Genomic DNA, 15,287 nt, shown 5'->3' with positions numbered 1-15,287 from the left:
TACCTACTTACACACAATTACAGATAATCAGAGTTTTTTTTAATAATGACAATTATTGAACAATTAAAATTTAAACAATTATCATTCATCGCATTAAATTTTACTATATTAACACAAAGCAAACACATGTCGAGTGTAATATTTTATACGACTACAAAAACTTTTAGAATCGAAATTACCAGAATCGGATAATAACAATCAAAAATGCTATTATATTTTTAAGACATACGCAAAATAATTTGAGTATCGTGTGACATAAGATTACGCTTGTGTCACCAAAATGGTATGGCACGCAACAAGTGTAACCACGGATCGATGAGCTTACTTCCGTCGTCAGATATTGTCATATGATAGGTCACGAGCCTATTGCCATTTAGTATACAAATTATATTACCGTCAATTCACACAACATTTTGATTTTCCCATAATAAACTCATAAACCTCTAAATTTTTAATGCTCCACATATAGTTCGAAATAATAGGACTTCACCAGTAATGCTGACATATTATGACTATGCGGCACATATTTATACAGTTATTAAATTCTTAAAATATAAAAGTTTTTTTTTTTAAAAACAGGGTTGATTTTTTTTTTAAATCGAAGATCTGCCTGCTGTATTTCATAGTACTAATATATAAATGTCAAGCCATACCCTGCATAGATCGCTTCACGAAATCCATTCTAATATCTATGCGTTTGTCATAATAATTAGGCAGTGTGAACCAAAACTCGTGTTTGGATTTCCAAGATAGGATAAACGACGTTGGTGTAAGCAAATCGAATATAATATTGCGGAAATGACCTTGTTAGCTATTTTTGAATTGTGATTTAGTTAGTTTGAGATGTTCTTACTGGATACAAGAATTGTATTAGTACTTTCCCTATCAGAATTACACCGACCATACCTAACCTGGATTAAAATAATGAATATTTATAAGATGTGCATCCGGGAACATGATTCACTGAGCATTCGTTATGCTAGTAATTTATTTGTTAATTATTGGTTACAATAGCATTTAGTGTACATTGAAAAACTGATAGGCAGTTGTGGAAAACATGGTGTACCCACCCCCTTCATAGTGTTGGTAACACCGCGTCTCTAGGTATTGCATGTATGAGATGAGCAGGTATGAGATTTTCCTCATCACGCGTTATTGTCAATGTTATTCAAGAATTTTTTGATTTACAAAAGTAACATGGACGTTATTTCGCATTATATATTGACAAATTTCAATTGATTAACACATTATGGAACATTGTATAATATGACGTCGTCCACAGTGGACCAAACCGAAACAAAATTATTCTACACATAGATATATTGTGTGTACAAGTCTACATTTCAAAATACTCCAAGCAATTATATTACATTTCACTACATATTGCTTAAATATTATTTATTTGTACATACTATCTGCGCACACCCACCACTTGTATTCTCTATAATTGTGATTGGGCTGGTGTTATGAAATACTTGGTAAATTTGGTGTGAATTCTTACATTTTATACGTCCTACATGTATTTACACTGTACACTCACTTGTATTTCAAACGAGTGTGACTGATATATGTGCAATGTTATCAGAGCAATCACGTAGAGCTAAGAATTAAATTAAAATGTTAACCCTAATCACAACTTTATCATTATTAGTCAGTTTTATTCCTTAACTTAATATTTCAAATGTAGGAAGAGTGAAGATAGCTCCTAAGGCAAGATTCCTACTTTGGAAGCAAGGAAATTACCCTTTTCCTACTATTCATTTGAAGAACGTTATATTCAAATTTAATTATAATAATATCAAAATCTCGTTCCTCTTAAGCTGGTATTATTTGTAAATTATTATATCATAACAAAATTATCATTCAGGACACTCACCAAATCGAGTTGAAAGACAGGCAATAGTAAATCTTTTTTGTGTTTATATTTTTAATTTAAATTTCAACGATTTGTTACGAGGTCTACGTCCTTCCGTCCCTTTTCATTGTTATTCATGGCATATCACAATATTTGAATAGATCGATAACATTTAAATTTGACCCTTTCTAAAATCTTTAGCAATCGGAAGTTCCATATTTAGCTGGTTACCTCTCGTCATTATGTTATAAAAACCGATAATTTATTAGTTAAAATTATTGACTTACCAAGTGTCAACATTTAATATATTTATAGTTAGGGCCTAGAATTTACTGGGGAGTGCAATACCGAGGAAAGTCTAAACTTGGGATGAAACCAAGGATATCTCGCTTCACAGCTCATTTATTATGTTTTCCACTACTCTCAGGAGTTGATTGCGAAGACATGATGATGTATATTGCATTTACAAAAATGATCTTAAAACATTCTAAATCATTACGTCCATTTTATAACTCAAGGTACTCGGTAAAACAAAATATATGTGCAATTTTTTTCGATTATCTATTTAAAACTGAATCAAAACTAGCAGAATGGATTTAGATACTTGCGTAATCACTATTACAAAGCTTTTTTAGACCTAACATTTATCGGAATCCAAGGTCAGGTAGGCTAGTTTGAATAACAAACATTCCACTTTACCTACTACATACGAAATGCGTTTCAAAACATGACCATAAAGAATACTTTATATTCTCACCTATATCAATTTGAATATTATTATTTTGTGTATACTGTTTCGTAGGAGGCATCTATACTCAAAGCCGCGTCATATCTGAAAAGAAAAAAACGTACAAATTAGTTTTGGGAACCACTTCTTTAAACAAACATATTTTCTCCAGTGTCATTATATTTTATACTAGCTTCCGCTCGCAGCTTCGCCCGCGTGGATTTCGGACTTCAAAAATCGAGCCGAGAATGTTCGTTTTACGAAGCTACTCGCTAGGTGATTCGCTAGCCTCTAGGTGCCAAGCAAGCCGCCTGCCTGTGCGTTCGCGACCTTATATATTATATACAAAAGTAATCCTTATAGCATGATTCAGTATTCACGCATGATGGCTTATTATTAGCGTATTTCATGTATAACTTTGGTGTTTCTATACCGATTTCTATGATTCTTTTTTATGGAATATTTAATAACGTTAACTTTTTAATTAGGGATGACTGAGAGTGTTATAAACGTAAGAGTAGACAAATATAATGAGAAAGCTTCGAACTGCTAAGCTATCGGGAGTTACACGTGTTATTGTGAGTCAACCATAAAAGATAGACATATGCTGTCGTGGGATATTTTTTACATAATTTTAAGGAGAATATTTCCGTCATACATGATTTCTGTGTAGCTTTAACCATTAAGGTTGCACACGCGACGGAAGCTTAAAAATGGAGTAACTTCTCCCGTTTTCCCAACATTTCCCTTCACTGCTCTGCTCCTATTAATTGTAGCGTGATGAAAAGTATACTATAACCAGCACAGGAGTATGACAAATAATTGTACCAAGTTTCGTTAAAATCCGTCGAGTAGTTTTTGTTTCTATAACGGTTATACAGACAGACAGACAAAAATTTTACTAATTGCATTTTTGGCATCAGTATCGATCCCTAATCACCCCCTGATAGTTATTTTGGAAATATATTTCATGTACAGAATTGACCTCTCTACAGATTTATTATAAGTATAGATTTTGTAGAAAATGAATTACGCTTATCATATGTTAATTTTATTTCCACATTTTTTTAAAGAAATAACTATAAATTATTGCCGTACACGAAATAATTTAGGGCCGGGAACCCCAAGATGTTCGCCATCGCCAGTAAAGAGCTTGTAAACTCAGACTGCCAATGTCAGCAGCATGTTTGCGTCGGACCAATAAGATAATATTTATTATTTAGTTACTTAATAAAGTTTAAAACGCTATTATAAATCTTATTTGCCATTATGATGTCGATTAATTATTAATGGACATCAAATTAAACCGTTATTTAAGTATATTTGAGGTATCATAAAAATTATTTAAACCATTTATAAATGTTTGTTTTTTTTTTGTAGGTAGTATTTGATTAGCTAATCTTTTCTGTGGGTTAATTTATATAGATATGATTTATTAGGGATAAGATTTGAATGTCGATAAGTTGATAGAATCACTTGCCTTCAGGGGCGGCAATTCTATTTAAAATCGTAGGTATATAAAATATTCCAATTGCACTGATCAAAACGAGACAGTCCGTACCGCATGATAGTAATGTCAAATGTCTATTAAATAAAATTGTAAGACCACCGACTGCATTGTTAAATAAATTTGTGGGAGGTTAAGTAAATTCTTGACAGCAATAATAGTTCGACAATTAATGCTTCCTTATGAATAAGTCTTGTGTTTCTCGGAAACGCTTCTGCCGCAAACACACGGCACGCAGCGAAGTGTGAATTTAATCATACACACTCGTACAATGTACACACACACACTCATGTTGCCCAATAACTGAATGATGTCACCTGAGCATTCTAAATGACTCAAATGCTACATCTGTTTTCCTTTCAGGTTTTTTTATTAGGTAAACGAATGACTTTACAGTGATTGTTAATACTTATAAACTAACAAATTTATCAAAAAATATTTAATTGTATTTTTAATCAATAACTTCTTGTTATACGTTTATTAGGTGAAGGAAAATTATACACTTTCCCAATGGCAATAAACTGAGCCTTACATTCGGTTTTGCGGACAAGAAGGGCCTTACAATATTTATTTAATTTATTCTGAATAGACATTGAATAAAATTATAAATCAATACCTAATAGGCCTACCTTTCATTTATTAGAAAATGTAAGAAACTAGTCTACAAATTTGGAACTTATTATGTAGGTTTTATATATACCTAAATATTCGCTTTAAAACGCCATTAAAAGGCAGTATAGCCTGACCAGGAAAAAAGCACTTGCCGTGATGAAGAAAAACATAGAATTAATTAAATTGTCAACGTTGACTATAAATGGAAAAACAAAAGTGGCGCTCGAAAAGTAGGTTTTTTATCGTCCTAATCAAATTATACAATTAATACAAAATTTTGTTTCATGTTATACTTTCTTTTGGTAAGAATTACTTCGCATTCCGACCATACTTACCTGTAACTTCTAATCAATCACCATAATATATTCCAGCCAGTAAGACTACATAATTTGTATGACAGTATGGTTAATGCAATCGATGTTATATCCTATAAAACCGATAACCACATTTACAGACGAATGTATGTCTGTGCTCGTGCAGTGTTATCGCTATGTCAATGGGCTGATAATGCCAATGTCACCAGTTACGTCAAACGCCAGCTGAGTCTTTAGGGCAAACTTGCGTTTAAAATTACTAACTGTATCTAAATAACTTAATTAATACTTTAAAACACTTATAGCTATGATGATTTGAATAATATGTATGTAGCAAGTCACTTAATCCAAAGTAATAATATAAATTGCATAATGAATACAATTCTTTGGGATGAGTTCAGATGTGACGGTTGCGAATGAATTTGTGGTCACATTTGTCATGCTGGCCCAAAAACTGCTGCATAATAATAGGAATGCTATTTTGACGATGTTTCGAACAGTGCAGATCAATAGTTCTTAAGAGCGGGCAAGTATTATATTTTGGAGAAAAAATATTGGTTACTATAGAAGTTAAATTTGTAAATCCATGTAGGTATAAAAAACCAGCAGATCAAATTAAATCTATTAACGCGAAGACCAACAATCAATATATTCGAATGAGAATGTAACAGTTATTAAAAAGGATTGAAATGTCAATAAATCATCAATAAGTTGTTAATAAATAAGACTAATCATTATTATGTAATTATCAATTAAGTGTACTTAATAGTTGACGTCACTACTGGTCAATTGTACCTACGGTTGAAGTTCTGCTGCTTACATTTAGTTTAATTAAAACCGCAAGTTCCATATTGAAAAATATCACAGACTTTCAATTCTAATTACAATATAGAAACTAAACGCATATAGTCATCACAAATACATTTTCGAGCATTTGTTACCATCATTAATAGACTTTATATTCTCAGTTAATACATTTCCACCTGCACTAGAGAGCACTTAACATTAAAAATTAACGTAGGAATTTTAATGCAAGCATTAGAACAGCATGTTAGTACAGAATACCGAGAAGTTTTTTCAACGGGAGTGAGCATAGTTGCCGGTGTTTTTACATCGCCGTTGGCACGTATAGCTGGCGTTCCCTCAGGAATGCCGCATCAAACCTGTTTAACAGCTGTGCTGTCGTGATGTAACAATAACTGTTGTGTTATCTGTTATTTTCATTTGTGGACGTCATATCGCAACCTAAAATATGTGTATACATTAATCAAGATGACACCATTGCTTTTGAATAGACAATTTAACTCAATCAGTGGAAAAATAAAAATATTATTTTCCAATAAAAAAAAATTGCAATGACGTTTTGTCCACTAGTCACCCTTCCAAACTATAGTCAGTCGTTACATACATACCAAATGTGTAGCGGTTTTCATAAATTAAGTGCTACGTGTAGTTTTTATATTGTTATTTACGACGCGTATGTTCTAATGCGCGCGCCCATATTCGCGACGCGTGCATTCATAATGTGATCTGTCACTAGAAGGTGGCGCCGCCGCCTCGGGCATTTCGTTATAATGTGAACTATTATTGTCGTATAATAAATGCGTCGTAATCGTCTTGTTTGTGAATACTATGTTACACATAATAAAGTAAGTATGTGTCATAATTTTTTTAAAGAATTTTGATTTTAATTCGAAATTTGACATGATTTCGGAGTCAAATTTTCTTCTGAATGCGTTAACAATTAATAGAGAATAGTTGATATCAAATTGGATATCATGAGAACATAAAATTACATACTGTAAACTAAATTTACGACTTTTAATATGTGGTATTATATTTCTTAATATTCTAAGAATGTTTATCTACCTACATAATATTATTACCTCGTTTGGATTGATTTTTTGCACATAATTTATGAATTTTAGTCCGACCAGGCTACATGTTATGTACATGTACAGAAATTCCTATATTATTTATATTTATATCACAAATTATGATGAATAATCCTATTACTACTAAATGTAAGTAATATATGAGGAGTGTATGAATGGAAAGGAAAGTTGTTAAAATGAAACAGCCCCAGTATTAATTAACCACAATGTAAAAGAGGTTGTAACTTGTAAAGCGACGTTAACAGAAGCGTAAATTACTTTATATCGTCTTTTGAATAATTCAACATAATTACTGCGAATAACACATATTATTGAGTATATTATGTAAATGATTTTATTCATTCGTTGACATTGTTTTTCAAATCTTTAATGTTAGGTATATTAGATATAAGAATATACATAATTAAAGTATTTTTTCATCTATCTACTATTAAAAAAGTATGTTAATGAACTGTTTGCCTAGAACGAGTAAGGTAAGTAAGAAATATAACTGATAAGTGTGCTGATGAATTTTAATTTATCTTATACAGAGATCAAGTTATATGTACTTTTTAAGTCGGTTTTTGGAAAAGCGTAGATCTACTCAGTATGGATTTTTTATGCATTAGAAGATTATTATTGTATTAAATCAGATTCGTCAAATAATATGCAGTCTCTATCAACCGTTAACACATGACAATATCAGAATTTTGCATGCGCTGAACGCATTAGGTTAGGGCTAGAGAGAAGGAACGGAGGTGTTCAGGTTTCCAACAATCTCATTTAGGAAATTGACACTTGACGTTGGTTTTCTGTAGGATATTTATATTACCCCGGTCGAGCCGGTCTATACAAGTTGTAGAGAATTAATGTTTCTGTCATGTGACTCTACCATTATACATATATTCCTTGATATATTATATTTTCTAACAAAATATAAGCCTACGATAAACCTTTTCATTTTATGTTACAGACCCAGAGTAATTGGAAAAAAATACGCATAAATATTGTCGATGTGAAGAAGAAAACTCAGTTTGTATTAAGCATTAATTACATCAATTTATCCAACTTACTTCTTTGAAATCATATGTAGTATATGTTGAAAAGTTGTACCGACGAAAATTGAATTTCTATTAATAAAGTCGATATGATGATTTGCTTGCATGCTGCGGTTAATGTCCTAATTAAGGCATTCTTGACGCCGCCCGTCACAGTTCGTTAATTGATTAGATTGTGAGCCGACGGAAACGCGCTTTGGCTGGAGATTCAATTACATGTAACCAGGTGATTAAATATATGTACAGTCTGAATTTTCATACATTTTCATTGCTTAATTGCTGTTATCTATGTTTCTCCCATACTCTTTAGTTCAGGATCACTGGAGAATTGTTCCAAGTTGACTATACTAAAATAATAAAAAACAACATTAAGCAAAAAAAAAAAAATATTTATTAGCAATAGACTTGCATATTTTAATTGTAATCAGTAAATATCTAAGTGAGTTTTTGTATTGCCAAATTAAAATGAATATGCAGACCCAACATTAAGAATATTAATTAAAAAGTACGGTTATGTTTAACACACGTACTTAATTATACAGTAATATAAGTCTAATAAACTTAAATGATTTCAAACTTTAGTCACAAGAAGATTCTCCAAGAAAAGTATTTTGCGAATTAGTGTGTGTTACCATAGACTTACGTGTCAAACAAGATAATTTCCCGTTTTAAGCTTGTTTTTATTAATCTATGAATAATTTTGCATAAAATGTGTATAATTTCTTTTTAATTTTCGTGGCCTAAATATACTTTCGGCCATCGTATTGTTATTCTGTATTATATGTTTCGGTAGAGAAAAATATTTATTTTATACACACACAAACATCATCACGCATTTATCCCCGAAGGGGTATACAGAGGTGCAACCAAGGCACCCACTTTTCTCCGAGTGTGTTCCGTCCCAGGATGTGATAGGGGGCGAGCCTATCGCCACATCGGGCACAAATTCCAGACTTCGGGCTAATATTGAGCAGAAAAACCCGAATATCACTTAGCCCGACCCGGGATTCGAACCCAGGACCTCAGAGCGCTGCCGTATCGCGCATGCAGTACAACTACGCCACCGAGGCAGTCTGTTATTTATATATTTATTTTATTTTATCTATAGTTGAAAATATTTTTAATATTTTGTTGTATAATAAGATCTGTTTGCTTTTTTATTTAGTTTTATATTATCTTATTTTCTATTGTATACATTAGAAAAGGCAATTAATTAGATTTTATATTACCTTATAATTTTATAAAATATTAATTTATGTGCCTCATTACAGGGATTTTCTTACATGTAACGATACTTCATTGTTAATATCTTAAGTTCTTGTAAAGATACGTTTTAAAAACGCCGAAATATCAAACAAAATCGAAATCCCTGACAATATTTCTTTAAAATTATTCAATTCTTCACGATAACATCACGTAGTTAACCTTGGTAAATTATTTAGTGACGAAATGATCGTAAAATATAACCGAAACAGCAGATATTGTTATCGCTTCTTTTGTTTCGTATTTATATTGTACTCGGCAATGAATAATGTTGTCGACCGTTTGCACAAATTAAAACCGTTCTAAGACGTCGTGACAGAATATATGTAACTGGTTTATTACTAAAATAGAATACGTTATCTAGCGTTATCACTTGGTACCATTGATCACGTATAGATACAGCGGCGATGCTCGCGTAATTCAAACAATCATTATTTAGAAAGTCTGGAACGCCGCCAAAATTTTCCGGAAATTCATAGGCATGTGCGAGAACATTTTTCCACATTCCGTTCTAAATATATTTGTGACGATACTGTATACTGACAATCGTGCGATGTGACGTTGGCTGACGCAGCGCTGCCCACGTCAGCACCCACTGAATCACGCGCCGCTGCCTCCGCCCCACGGCTGTTGCTGCCGCCGCACCGCATCGCCAGCGCACCAGCCCGCTTTCATTTAACTTCGGCGTTCAATTGGCGGGGTTTTGTTTACCGTTATTAACTTGTCTTGAACAATTTGGGGACTTTATGATGACTTCGTCTAACAGTCCCCGTAGTGCCTATAGCATAGGTTGTCTGATTAACACTGTTATTTAGGTCGTAATATGTGATGATTTTGTTAGTCAATTATATTTAGGTACAAAATATAAAATAATTATAGTTTTATATTACAGGTCCTATGTAGGTTATGCTTAAAGAATTTTCGGTTTAGGTACCAAATTGTAAAACATTTTTTCACAAATTTACAGTTACGTATGAAACTATAGTTATTTATTGACAAAATCAATTTGGGTTAAAAATCTATATTATTATTTAAAACATAAACAAAATAGTTTTAAAAATAGTTTTGGCGATTATAAACAATGATTCGTTGACACTAATACAAAAATAAAATGTTTTTGGCAGGTGTGGCTATCTATTTCTGCGCGCAGGTCATCTGCACCAGTATAACTTACAGCAATAATGAACAATATCCAATATTTATTGGTATCTAAATTCATCACACCGTAAATTTCAATTATGTTGCAGGAAGAGGCACATTGAAAAATAGTGGAATTTTAAAATTTTAATCATAAGTTTGTAAATATTATTGAACGTTGCATTTAAATCATAATCGTAATTCGTGGTATAGTGTACACTTAACCTTTTATATGTAACACACCTATCTTGTATTTCTTAGATAACCTTAGCAGTCAGGCAGAGAATGCACAGGGCATTAAAATCGCATAGATGCATCTAGTAAGGATATTTATAAATAAATAAAATAACGAAATTATGTGAAGTAATTAAAAACTGAAATTAATGTGAAAAATGCAGTTAGTATTGGACATTCCAGAGAATACGTTTTCTAGATATTACACATACTTTGTATCGCGCATATTAGAGTGTTACGTCAATAGTATATTATAGTCATAACTGATAGACAATGTGCATACATCTGAAATTATTGACCATAAAGCTTTCTAGGGTCACTGATTTTTAATAAAAGCCTGAATGAAGAATGTTGCGGAGAAGTTTGTTAATTAATAAGTATAATATTAATCTAGAACATTAAGAAAAATATTTTGGAAATTCGTCTTCTTAAGGATGAGGTTGAGTTGGACACACGACTGGTATTCCTTAAGGAATTAATATAAATATATATATTGTTTTATTTCCTCCAATACCCAAACTAAATAAATACCTCATATATTATTAATAGTTAATAACTTTTAGATTACATTTTCAAAGTTTTATTTAGAAACGTGCATGATGGCTCGTCCACTTATACTATTATTAATAACGTAATAGTTAATTAATTGGAAACATGAATCTAGACATAATTTATATTGCGCTTACAATCCATAATATATATATTTTTTTATGTTTGACAGAAAATATTTTTTCTACGTACTTAAATTATTAATAGTTTAATAATTATAATTAGTGGAAATATATATTTTTTTAAAACAATATTTTATTGGCATCTAAATAAAATATGCCTAGCGGGTTTTATCATAAGTGTAACATTTCGTAAAGGACTTATTGTATTTTAACGTAAAATCTAGTATCTCCTTCTTTTTCCTATGTTTATATTATCTTGATTTGCCTGTTAGGGTAATTCGTATAGAAATGGAAGAGAGAAATACATTTACAATTTGAGGAGTGCTGCCCCTCTTTCATGTATGTGTATAATATAATTATCACATAATATAATAAATACATTGTTATTATAATAGCTTTCATAATCATAGAAAATATTCAGAGGGTCTGGACTCAGACGTGAGCGAACTATAAGCGATACCTTTAATTGATACTGATAAGAATAAGGAAGTCTGTTTTACTTGGATATATATATTTTTATTCTACATAGTAAGTTTGATTTATAGAATAAAAATAATCTGTGCCTTAGATACTCATGTAAAATTTTAGATTTATTCGGCCTTAGTAGTATTTACAACATTAATATTATATTTTCAGTTAATCTTAGAAAATATGTTAAAGTATATAAAATTTTTGTCACAAATTCGAAGGGAAATATTGTATTTAAAATTTGAATGCATTATTGATAAGATTTGGTGGGAAGAGTATAGCGCATTGTAGATAAGGACGCAAACGTTCTTATTTTATAATAGCTTTCATAATCATAGAGAATATTCAGAGGGTCTGGACTCAGACGTGAGCGAACTATAAGCGATACCTTTAATTGATACTGATAAGAAGGAAGTCTGTTTTATTTGGATATATATATTTTTATTCTACATAGTAAGTTTGATTTATAGAATAAAAATAATCTGTGCCTTAGGTACTCATGTAAATTTTTATCATGAATACATGTGATTTTGTTAAATTGCAGGTGTGGCAAGTAATATTCGTAGTTCAATTCTAGTGTATCATGTTTCTATATGAAAATATATAGACGTAGATTTAATTCTTATATGGATACCCATTTTATGTATGTACAATGTGCTTGGCCTCAATTTAATGATATATACCAGAAATAATAAAACCGGAAATATTTATGCCCTGGTAAAGATAAATACATCAAAATTAAACTGCCGACACGTTTGCCGGGGGTTTTTTAATATACTACTTTAACTATTCATAATAGATAAAGAACATGATATAAATAAATATTCACACACATTTCTAAAAAATGATAATTGAATTAATACTCAATATTATCTGTGGTTTTTTTTTTAATTAATAACCTAATTATTTTATATTTCAAGGATATCAAATATATTTAAACACAAGTATAATATATATGACCAACGATTTTATCTTCAAGTTCCAAGTAAAGATAGGTTTATCTTTTGATAATTTATTGTGCCAATATCCTACAATAATATATTTTTAAATTGAGATTTATTTTTACTAATGCCATTGTAAACACTTAGGTTAGTCTAAAGCGACGGCTGGTTATAAGCATTACAACCCTGAACCGGCTATGTGACTCATTGTTGAGCGACCGCCTTCGTGTAACATACAAACAGCAAAATTTCCAATATTGTTCTGTGTATAAAGTTACATTTTCCTTTTAGAATATTATTGCTATTAGGGATTTTTGTACAGGATAAATTTGTTAGGTTAATCAAAATAATGATTCTTTATTCAACCAATTTAAAACGATGGGTATTAAATATGTAGAGTAGATGCAATTTCATTTAACCATCAGAATTATGACTTTCTACTAGATATTTGGTAGTCAATAATCTCTTTAGTTCCATGTTACTTTAAGGTTAAATGCGTTTTGCTTTTTTACACATATTGAAAAGGCGGACGTAATACTTAAGGCATTCTCTATCGAGGTTTTACTGTTAATGAGTATTTTAATATTATGATATTTTGTCAAGCTTTTTAATTTTAATTATCGTCAAACTGTCCTCTTGTTTAGATTACAGCGATAATATGTCACATAATAGAAGTAAAGACTAGAAAACTACAATTACCTATAACATCAATTTGGTTCGGCATGGATGAGTAAGTGTTTGGTGTTATTTGTTACGCGTCGCAACAGGTCTCGACATGAAGCTCGGAAGCAATCGCCCTCTTCGGGACCTCATGATAACCTACGCTCGCACATCTAAAGGTTAGAAACTTTTTATTGCTCATACACACCCACACACACAAATTTTGCATCTGTATCTAAGCCGGCCGTCTTTTACGACAAAAAAGTTATGGAATTGTTATTCATTACAGCTAGTTATTCTTTCCTTTAGAAATTCAGTCCGTATTGTATTTTTATTTGAAAAATAATGTTGGTTATTTCATCTAATAAATCAGCGCACCGCACCGGTTAATTAATTCCTTGCCATATTAAAGATCATATTAATATTATTAATACGTACTTATAGCATTTTGACAAAAATATTAAATAAGAGGAAATCTTTTCTTGACCGTAAAATATTATCAGTTTGTTCGTATTTGGAATTAGTCAATAAATTGTCGTTATCAGTGACAATGTCGCAAAGTTCAGCGTTCGGAGAGCGGCGCGGTGTGGCGGCGGAGCGGTGGCTCGGCGCGGTGGGGCGACGCGCGGCGGCAATCGCGGGCTCACGTCACGCGCATCATACCTTCTTTATCGTTCACATGTTTTGTTTCACCACTGTTTCTAGGCTTGGATCATCTTTATCCCTTCGAGTTGATAGTACAAACATTAAAAATTATATATCCTTCCTATAATTGCCAGAGGTGAAATTTTACTTTTTTAATGTTTGACATAAGTAATATGTAAAATGAACTGCGCTGTAGCTAACTTGCACATGGGTCCAATATCCTCTATCGGTAAACAGTGGGCGATACTTTTGCCGCCGAAAAGTAAATCGATGATTTGATGCGGGACGGAAGGCTGCATTACGTCAGAGGAAACGCTTCTATTTAATGGCTCCTACGGACAAGACATGCGCAGATAAAAAGAGAAGCGGAAATGTTCGTCCGTCTGTCAATGCGGCGACAATGTCGTGCTATTTGTGTTAAATGAGCGATTTATTTCAGTCGGTCGCGGCGTGAATGTCCTCGGCGGAATTTCGGCCGCAAGGAATCCGTTAGGTTGCAGCGTCCGCGAGGCCGAGATCACAGTGAGAGTGGAGCGCTGTGCCGCCGGCGCCGTGGTAGCCGATAGGCGCGGATGCTTATTGCCAGGCGCCAGCCGCCAGCCGCCAGCGCCCGTCGCAACGCCGCTAAGCGCCTGCGTGCCGACACCCCCTCTATGACAATGCCGTTCGTGATCGTGCATAAGGAAAATTCGAGATGCTGCTGACTCATCACCCCGTTCACTGACGCCGCAACACCGCTAGTTGGTTGACATGTTTTCCACTAAAATCCACGCTTATTAACTAACTGACAGCCCGCCGTATTAGCGTGGTAAAATATGGTGATTGTTGAAAATCCTCTTACCTTTTGTGAGGTGATCATCCATATGAGAGCAGCCGGCACGGTTAAACAGGGCGCAGGGCTCTCCGTGCATCGCTCACAAACAGTATAGTGCACAGTAAATATCCGATCGTAAATCACACTAAACGGGGCGGTGGAGGGCGGCGAGGCGGCCGGCACGGCGACAGTGGCCGGGCCTGGCGGCGCGGGAGTGCGGAGGCGCGCGCGCGCACTCACGTCGAGCAGACCGGCGCGCACTCACGGAACTGACTGCGTCGGCGCTCCATTTGGGTCACTGTCATACGGTGGTGGGTAGTGGGGGACACACATTCGCCAGTTCGACTCTGAAAAATTAGCGTCTCGCGAATATGTTTCATCGACGCAGGCGTTTTCCCCTAGCGACATGCACCAATCGGCCGCGTTTGAGTTGTGCCGTTCACTTATCTCCGGTTTTCGGCGGTCGTTGCCATCGCGAATATACGACTGTGCTCTGTGAGTGGCTGC

General features: G+C 33.3%; 1 long non-coding RNA gene across 1 annotated transcript; it reads right to left on the bottom strand.

Moving 5' to 3' along the window:
- Positions 1-417: 417 nt before the first annotated feature.
- On the bottom strand, positions 418-15,007 carry LOC119189327. Its single transcript, XR_005112340.1, has 2 exons — positions 14,808-15,007; positions 418-2,687 (listed from the first exon to the last, which is right to left on the bottom strand). It is a non-coding gene; the product is annotated as an uncharacterized LOC119189327 (long non-coding RNA).
- Positions 15,008-15,287: the final 280 nt, after the last annotated feature.

Source organism: Manduca sexta, chromosome 14 (genome assembly GCF_014839805.1).
Source record: "Manduca sexta isolate Smith_Timp_Sample1 chromosome 14, JHU_Msex_v1.0, whole genome shotgun sequence".
Taxonomy (NCBI): Eukaryota; Metazoa; Arthropoda; class Insecta; order Lepidoptera; family Sphingidae; genus Manduca; species Manduca sexta.
This window is presented reverse-complemented; position numbering and strand designations above follow the sequence as displayed.